Below are 9873 nucleotides of genomic sequence, written 5' to 3'. Positions count from 1 at the left end.
GTTTTTTATCTGGTTTTTCGCCTCTCCCAGGTGATCACATGGGTTTGGGTGGGATGTAGAGTGATAGTAGGTTTGAGGTTAGGATCAGATCAGCCATGATCTTATTGAATGGTGGAGTAGGCTCGAGGGGCCGATTGGCCTGCTCCTGCTCCTATTTCTTATGTTCTTATACTCACGGGAGTTTAGAAGAATGAGAGGGGATCTCATTGAAACTTATACAATTCTAACAGTACTAGACAGACTAGATGCAGGCAGGATGTTCCCGATGGCGGGGGAGTCCCGACCTAGGGGCCGCAGTTTAAGGATAATGGGTAAGCCATTTAGGACAGAGATGAGGAGGAATTTCTTCACCCAGAGAGTGGTGAACCTGTGGATTATCTACCACAGAAGGCAGTTGAGGCCAATTCATTGAATATATTCAAGAGGCAGTTAGATATATTTCTTAAGGCTAAAGGGATCAACGGATATGGGGAGAAGGCAGCGACAGGGTACTGAGTTTGGATAATCAGCCATGATCTCATTGAATGGCGAAGCAGGCTCAAGGGGCCGAATGGCCTACTCCTGCTCCTATCTTAAAAAAGAATCCTGGAACCCCCTCCCTAACTGTGGAGTACCTTCACCACAAGGACTGCAGCAGTTCAAGAATGCGACTCACCACCACCTACTTAAGTGCAATTATGGATGTGCAATAAATGCTGGCCTTGCCAGTGATGCCCCCATCCCAGGAATGAAAAAAGAAAAAATGCCACTTTAGCTCCTCAGTTTTGCCCCTAATTAGCCTTTACTGCAGAGAGAGGACCACAAGAACACGACAGCTCAGATAATTTGATTGACCTGGCAGGTGGAAGGCAATAAGTAGGACCGATTTTGGGACCTAGCTGAAGCAGCATTGGAGGCAGGCAGGGAGGACAGCTGTGGAGATTTTCCAAAAGGAGATATTTCAAGAGAACACGCTCATAAATGGCTGAAATACCTGTCACAAATGGTGGAGCAAAGAAAACGTGGAACAAATGTATAGAGCAGTATCACTGGAGCAAATGGGTATATGCAGGTATATAAAGCTGAAGTTAAAGTGGGGTAAGCCCGTGGAAGTATTTGGTGAAGAGGTAAGGAGCTAGAAAATGATTCACTGGGCATAGGAGCGACTGCAGCGTAGCGAGGATAAGAGAAGTAAAAGTTCACATCTTTAAGCAGCTGACAAGGGCAAAGGGATTAAAATTTGCAATGGCCTATACTTTGTGCAGTCATAAAGAGAGGGATCCTTCCAGAAGATCATTATAGAAATCGCGCCTGGAGACAATAAGGTCATGGATTGTAATCATGACAACAGTGACAGAAAGATACCAGCAACGAGAGACAGTATTGTGATGATGAAAGAGGTGGTCTGGATAATATAGGGAATTGAGTGTAGTGTGGTTTATGCACCATGTTTAAGTCCTGCACTACTGCAGTTAACCCGAGGACGCATTTGGTGACATTGATTTAATTAAAGGAACATAGGAAATGCCAGAAGCCAATGCGGGGATTTCGGTTTTGTCTACATTAATCTGCAGGAAATGGATCACTATAGGGTTTAAGTGACAATTCAATATGAAAGTCTAGCAACAGCCTAGGAATTAAAGGATAAGGCAGAGAAGAATGAAATTGTTTTATTCCCATACGTAATGAACGTGATACCTACTTACAAGGCTCAAGAACGAAAGTTTTTTTGTAATGTTACCTCGCCATTCAACCCCTTGACACTGTAAATGAGCCTCAAAGTCCTTCACTGCACTTCCGTGTTTTAGGTGTTTCCCTGGCGCCTCAATCACCAGAACTAACATAGGCCGTCCTATGAGGAGATATTGAGTAGACCGGGTCTATACTCTCTGGAGTTCAGAAGAATGAGAGGTGATCTCATTGTAACATACAAGATTCTGAGGGGGATTGACAGGATAGATGCTGAGAGGTTGTTTTCACTGTCTGGAGAACCTAGAACTAGGGATAACAGTCTCAGGGTAAGGGGTCGTTCTTTTAAGACTGAGATGAGGAGGAATTTCTTCACTCAGAGGCTTGTGAATCTTTGGAATTCTCTACTCCAAAGGGCCATGGAAGCTAATTCATTGAGTACATTCAAGGCTGAGAAAGATAGATATTTGGGGCTAGAAATTCAGTTGGCTGCGCCAGCCGTTAGTGCCTTAGGAAGAGTAGATCTCGAGCGCTAGGCGCTTAGCGCCCGGGCGCAGCGCGATCTGCGCCTTGCCCCAACTTCAGTAGACATTTAGCGCCGGCGCAAAGTCTTTGCGCGCGCTCAGCTGCACGCGCAGATCATGATGTCATTTCCTCGTGCAACGCCCTTTGTGCGCCCCAAACCGGAACTTCAGTCGCGCCACCCCATTGTGCGCCTGGCGGCCCTAACGACTGTGGAGTGGAACGGTGCACAGCCGATGCGGGCCGCGGGGAGCGCAAATTAAAGGGCACTCCTGTACTAGAAATGGCAGCTGGGAGGAGGAGGAGGAGGAGGAGGAGGAGGACTGCCTGTACCACATTACAAACTAATGTCGGCCTTTCAAAAACACAAATGCACCCTCCCCCTTTAAGAGCTCACCGGCACCAGAGTGTCTGCTGTCAATCAGCAGCTCGCTGCACCTGCCCTGCACCCGACTTCCGGGGTTTAGCCCCGGGCCGCCGGCTTAGCGCCTAATGATAGTCGTGCATCGCCAGTTTTAGCGCAGCAGCAACCTCTTAGGGCGATGCTACTGAATATCGGCGAAGTGGCCTCGACTTTGCGCCGGGCACAAACTTTAGCGGCCGCCCGACTTTACCGCCCCAAAAGTGGCTATGCTGAATTTCTAGCCCTTGGACTCTAGGGGAATCAAGGGATATGGGGATCAGGCGGTAAAGTGTTGAGGTCGAATTTCAACCATGATCTTATTAAATGGCGGAACAGGCTCAAAGGGCTGTATGGCCTACTGCTCCTAATTCTTATGTTCTTATGTTCTAAGCATAATGTTAAACACATAGCTTGGCTGGAACGAAATCTAATTGCAGCCTCATTACTTAAGACATGCACCGTAATAATTTTGCAATATACCATATCATTCTATTTAATTTGCTGATTGTTCTGCAATATATGATTGGTACTATCATTCACAGAGCTCTTTATTTAATTTTATTTCTTCTCGGGATGTGGGTGAAGCTGGCAAAGTTGCATTTTACTACCTATTCCAAGTTGTCATGAGAAGGTAGTGGCAGCCTTTCTTATTGACTGCTGTGGTCCTTGTGGTGATGGTACTACTACGATGGTTTAAGTAGGGGATTCCAGAATATTGACCTAGCGAAGGTAAAGAAATATAATATATACCCAAGTCAGAATGATGTGTGACTTTGAGGGGATGTTAGGCATAATGGTGTTGCCACAACATTGTTGCTCTTGTCTATCTTGGTGGTACAAATCGCAGGGAAGGGATGTGTTATCGAAATAACCTTGGTGTTTTGGCACAGGGGTATGGTAGCATAGTGGTTATGTTATTGGAGTAGTAATCCAGAAGGCCTGGACTGGTAATCCGTTGACGTGAGTTCAAATAGATGAGGTAATTCAAATTCAGTTAATTAAATAAATCTTGAATTAAAAAGCTAGTATCAGTATCAGTAATGAAACTACCAGATTGTCGTAAAAACCCAACTGGTTCACTAATGTCCTTTACTGGTTCACTAATTTCCTTCCTTAAGGAAACCTGGTATGGCCTAAATGTGACTCCAAACCTACAGCAGCGTGGTTGACTCTCGCCAACGACACCCACATCCTGTGAACGAATAAATAAAAAACTATATAGTGCACCTGTATATGGGGCATACTGCAGCTACAATGCACCAGTGAGCCCAGCGAATGGTTCCTATTAAGTGAGCTAGATAGTAATAGACTTCACGACGACATAGACCAGCTAATGGGATGGGTGGACACATGACAACAACTTGCATGTATATAGCGCCTTTAACGTACTAAAAGCTGCACAGGAGTATTATAAGATAAAACATTTGACAGTGAGTCACATAAGGAGAGATTGGGGCAGATGGCCAAAAGCTTGATAGTGAGGCATGAATATCTGATATCTTTTGGATTTGTATCGTTACATTACTGATGATGTAGAATCCCAGAACTGATTCTAAGAAGAGCAGTAAACTCACCATCACTAACCACAATAAATTTATCATAGAATCATAGAAATGTACAGTGCAAAAGGAGGCCATTCAGTCCATCTTTTCCGTGCCGGTCGACAAAGAGCTATCCACCCTAATCCCAATTTCCAGCTCTTGGTCCATAGCCTTGTAGGTTATGGCACTTCAAGTGTATATCCAAATACTTTTTAAATGTGATGAGGGACTCTGCCTCTACCAACTTTTCAGGCAGTGACTTCCAGACGCCCACCACCCTCTGGGTAAAAAAGTTTCTGCTCAAATCCCCTATAAACTTCAGACCAATTACTTTAACTCTATGCCCCTTGGTTATTGACCCTTCAGCTAAGGGAAATAGTTCCTTCCTAGCCACTCTATCTCGGCCGCTCATAATTTTATACACCTCTATTTGGTCTCCCCTCAGCCTCCTCTGTTTCAAAGAAAACGTCACCATTCTCTCCAATCTGTTCTCATAGCTAAAATTCTCCAGTCCAGGCAACATCCTCGTAAATCTCCTCTGTACCCTCTCCAGCGCAATCACATCTTACCTGTAATATGGTAACCAGAACTGCAGACAGTATTCTAGCTGAAGCATAACTAGTGTTTTATACAGTTCAAGCATAACCTCCCTGCTCTTATATTATATGCCTCGGCTAATAAAGGCAAATATCCCGTATGCCTTCTTATCCACATTATCTACCTGTCCTGTTACCTTCATAGAAACATAGATGATAGGAGCAGTAGGCCATTTGGCCCCTCGAGCCTGCTCTGCCAATTAATGAGATCATGGCTGATCATCCAATTCAGTACCCTGTCCCTGCTTTCTCCCCCATATCTCTTGATCCCTTTAGCATTAAGAAATATATCTAACTCCTTCTTGTATATATTTAATGAATTGGCCTCAACTGCCTTTTGAAGTAGAGAATTCCACAGGTTCAGCATTCTCTGGGTGATGAAATTCCTCCTCATCTCTGTTCTAAGCAGCTTACCCCTTATCCTTAGACTGTGTTTTGGACACCCCCACCATCGGGAACATCCTTCCTGCATAGGGCTGTCTAGTCCTGTTAGAATTTTATAAGTTTCAATGAGATCCCCACTCATTCTTCTAAACTCCAGCAAATATAACCCCAATCGACCCAATCTCTCCTCATACATCATCCCTGACATCCCAGGTATCAGTCTAGTGAATCTTCGCTGCACTCCTACCATGGCAAGAACATCCTTCCTCAGATAAGGCGACCAAAACTGCACACAATACTCAAGGTGTGGTCTCACCAAGGCCCTGTAAAACTGCAGCAATTCATCCTTGCTCCTGTACTCGAATCCTCTCGCTATGATGGCCAACATACCATTTGCTTTCTTAGCCGCCTGCTGCACCTGCATGCTTAACTTCAGCGACTGGTGCACAAGGACACCCAGGTTTTGTTGCACTTCCCCTTCTCCCAATCTATTGCCATTCAGATAATAATCTGCCTTCATGTTTATGCCACCAAAGTGGATAACCTTGCATTTATCCACATGACATGGGCAGCACGGTGGCATAGTGGTTAGCACTGCTGCCTCACAGCGCCAGGGACCTGGGTTCGAATCCGGCCTCGGGCGACTGTCTGTGTGGAGTTTGCACATTCTCCCCGTGTTTGCGTGGGTTTCCTCCGGGTGCTCCGGTTTCCTCCCACAGTCCAAAGATGTGCGAGTTAGGTTGATTGGCTATGATAAATTGACCCTTAGTGTTAGGGGGATTAAATACGTGGGGTTACAGGGATAGGGTGGGATATGTGTTGGTGTAGGGGTTACGGGGATCGGGTGGGATATGTGTCGGTGCAGGCTCGATGGGCCGAAATGGCTTCTATCTGCACTGTGGGGTTTCTGTGATTCTGTGATTCTGTGACACTGCATTTCCCATGCATCTGCCCAATCACCCAACCTGTCCAAATCATACTGGAGTTTCTCAGCATCCTCCTCACAGCACACAAGACCACTCAGCTTTGTGTCGTCTGCAAACTTGGAGATATTACATTTAGTTCCCTCGTCTAGATCACTAATATATATTGGCCTAGAAATTCAGTTGGCGCCGCGCCAGGGCTTTAGCGCCGGAAAGTTAGCGCCGGCGCTAAGTCCCCCTGCGCGCGCCAAAAATTCAGTAGCGCCGTGCCCAAACGGCTGCCGGCGCTACTGAAGGGTGTTTGCGCCTGAAAATGGGTGCTACCTGCCGCATTGCGGCGCTATTCCGGCGCTGCGGCGCCCGATGCAGTGCGGCAGGCTCGGGAAGTGCAGGCCTCCTCCTTCAGTTAAGGAGGAGCTGCCTGCACCCGCCCGCTGGCCGGTAAAATCTTCGCAAAAATGAGCCCGGCTCCTCGGGGAAGTGCCGGGCTCGCAGCCCAGAAGCATCTGTTCTGCGGGGGGGGGGTGGAGGAGTCCGGGGAGGGAGGTGCGGGCAGGCGGCCGGCGGGAAAGCGGCCGGCCGCCGCGCGACCTTAATGCGCCGGTGCAAACTCCTGTAAGACTCGGTTGCCAGAGTCTTAGTTGCGGCTGCCATGGGCGAGGCGGCCGCAACTCAATTTCGGCGCTGGGGCCCGTCACCACGGCAACCGGGACGCTGCGCACACTGATGATGTCATCGGTGCCGGCGCAGCGCAACCGGTCTACCACCGATGGTAGGGCCCCAGGGAATTTCTGAACCGGCTGTAAGTCCAGCGCAATGACCTCTAGCGCTGCAAAATGGGTGCAAAGCCCACTCAATTTCTAGGCCATTGTGTATTGCTGGGGTCCTTGCACCGATCCCTGTGGTACCCCACTTGTCACTGCCTGCCACTCAGAAAAAGACCCGTTTATTCCAACTCTTTGCTTTCTATCTGCCAACCAGTTCTCTATCCAAGTCAATACCTTGCCCCCAATCCCATGTGCTTTAACTTTACACGCTAATCTCTTACGCGGGACTTTATCGAAAGCTTTCTGAAAGTCCAAATACACCACATCCACTGGTTCTCCCTTATCTATTCTACCAGTTACATCCTCAAAAAATTCCAGTAGATTAGCCAAGCATGATTTACCTTTTGTAAATGCATGTTGACTTTGTCCGATCCTGTCACTGATTTCCAAGTGCTATGCTATTACATCTTTTATAATGGACTCTAACATCTTCCCCACTACCTATGTCAGGCTTATGGTCTATACTTCCTCGTTTTCTCTCTACCACCTTTTTTAAATAGTGGGGTTGCATTAGCTACCCTCCAATCCATGGGAACTATAGAATTTTGGAAGATGACCAGCAATGCATATACTATTTCTAGGGCCACTTCCTTAAGTACCCTAGGAGGTAGATTATCAGCCCCTTCGGATCGATCAGCCTTCAATCCCGTCAATTTCCCTAACACCATTTCCCTACAAATACTGATTTCATTCAGTTCCTCCCTCTCATTAGACACTATGTTCACTGACATCTCTGGGAGGTTTTTTGCCACCTCCTTTGTGAAGGCAGAGCCAAAGTATGTATTTAATTGGTCAGCCATTTCTTTGTTCCCGATTATAAATTCCCCTGAATATGACTGCAAGGGACCTACGCTTGACTTCACCAATCTTTTTCTCTTCACATATCTATAGAAGCTTTTACAGTCAGTTTTTATGTCCGCTGCAAACTTACTCTCATACTCTATTTTCCCCCGGTTAATTAATCCTTTTGTCCTCCTTTGCTGAATCCTAAACTACTCCCAATCCTCAGGTTTACTGCTTTTCTGGCCAATCTATATGTCCTCTCCTTGGATCTTATACTATCCTTAATTTCCCTTGTTAAACCATGGTTGCACCACCTTTTTTGTTTTATTTTTATGCCAGAAAGTAATGAACAAATTCTGTAATTCATCCACGCAATCTTTAAATGTTTGCCATTGCCTATCCACCATCAACCCTTTAAATAACATTCCCCAATCCATCCTAGCCAACTCGCACCTCATCCCATCATCGTTTCCTTTATTTAAATTCAGGACCCTGGTCTCTGAGTCAACTACTTCACTCTCCATCTCAATGAAGAATTCTATCATATTATGATCGCTCCTCCCCAAGGGACCTCGCACAACAAGATTGCTAATCAATCCTTTCTCATTGCATAATACCCAGTCTAAGATGCCCTGATCTCTACTTGGTTCCTCGACATGTTGGTCCAGGAAACCATCCCGTATACACTCTAGGAATTCCTCCTCCACAGTATTGTTACTAATTTGATTAGCCCAATCTATATGTAGATTAAAGTCACCCATGATAACTGCTGTGCCCTTATTGCACGCATCTCTAATTTCCTGCTTAATGCCAATCCGAACCTCAGCATTACTGTTTGGGGGTCTGTATCCAACTCCCACTAACGTTTTCTGCCCCATGGTATTTCTCAGCTCTACCCATACAGATTCCACATCATCAGAGCTAATATCCTGCCTTAGTATTGTTTTAAGGGATCTGTGGACATGCACTCCAAGGTCCCTCTGTTCCTCTGCACTTATCAGTGTCCTACCATTTATTGTGTGTTCCCTTGCCTTGTTAGCTCTCCCCAAATGCATTTGTCCGGATTGAATTCCATTTGCCACCATTCTGCCCACCTGACCAGTCCATTGATATCTTTTCTAATTCTGATGAAGGGTCCCAGACCTGAAATCTTAACTCTGTATCTCTCTCCACGGATGCTGCCTGGCCTGCTGAGTGCTTCCAGTATTTTCTGTTGTTATTTCAGATTTCCAGCATCAACAGTATTTTGCTATGAAATCTTACTGCAGTATGCAGCTTTGTTCTTCATTATACAACGCATGGCCAATTTTTGTATAATTTGCAAATTTCTTAATCCTACCCCCTACATTCAAGTCTAAGCCATTGATATATATCACCTAAAAGCAAGGGACCTAGCACTCAGCCCTGCAGAACCCCACTGGAAACAAACTTCCAGTCACAAATACACCCATCAATCATAACCCTTTGCTTCCTACTTCTGAGCCAATTTTGGATCCATCTTGCCACTTTGCCTTGGCTCCCATGGACCAGACTGACATGTGGGACCTTATCAAAGGCCTTGCTAAAATCCATATACACAACATCAAATGCACAACCCTCATCGACCCTCCTTGTTACCTCCTCAAAAAATTCAATCAAGTTGGTCAGACATGGCCTCCCCTTAACACATCCATGCTGACTGTCCTAGATTAATCCGTGTCTTTCTAAATGAAGATTTATCCTCAGAATTTTTTCCAATAATTTTCCCACCACCAAGGTTAGGTTGTTATTACAGAACACGTGTTTTCTCAAGCTGCCTAATGAGGCAGCAGAAATTAAAGTTACAAAAGCAAAATACTGTGGATGCTGGAAATCCAAAATAACAACAGAAAATGCTGGAAAAACTCAGCAGGCCAGGCCACATCTGTGGAGAGAGAAACAGAGTTAACTGCCTGGCCTGCTGAGTTTTTCCAGCATTTTCAGAAATTAAAGTTATATCGTTTTATAAAATAATACTGCATGCTTCATCTTAAACACAACCACGAGCTCCAATTTGAAAATAGTTGAAAATATTAGAATATTTAGGAACATAGGACATGCAGCTGCAAAGCAATTCGTTTGTTTCCGGACATAGATCAGATTGCAGCCCATACGCTGAAATGTTCATAGCAAAATATAAATAAACCAGTGCGACATTTAAAAATGCTGTCGAATATAACCAGACAGATCAATATTTATTGTTTTTGT

Source organism: Somniosus microcephalus, chromosome 8 (genome assembly GCF_052327205.1).
Source record: "Somniosus microcephalus isolate GS21.2 chromosome 8, FLI_Smic_1.0, whole genome shotgun sequence".
Classification (NCBI taxonomy): Eukaryota; Metazoa; Chordata; class Chondrichthyes; order Squaliformes; family Somniosidae; genus Somniosus; species Somniosus microcephalus.
Note: the sequence above shows the minus strand (reverse complement) of the source record.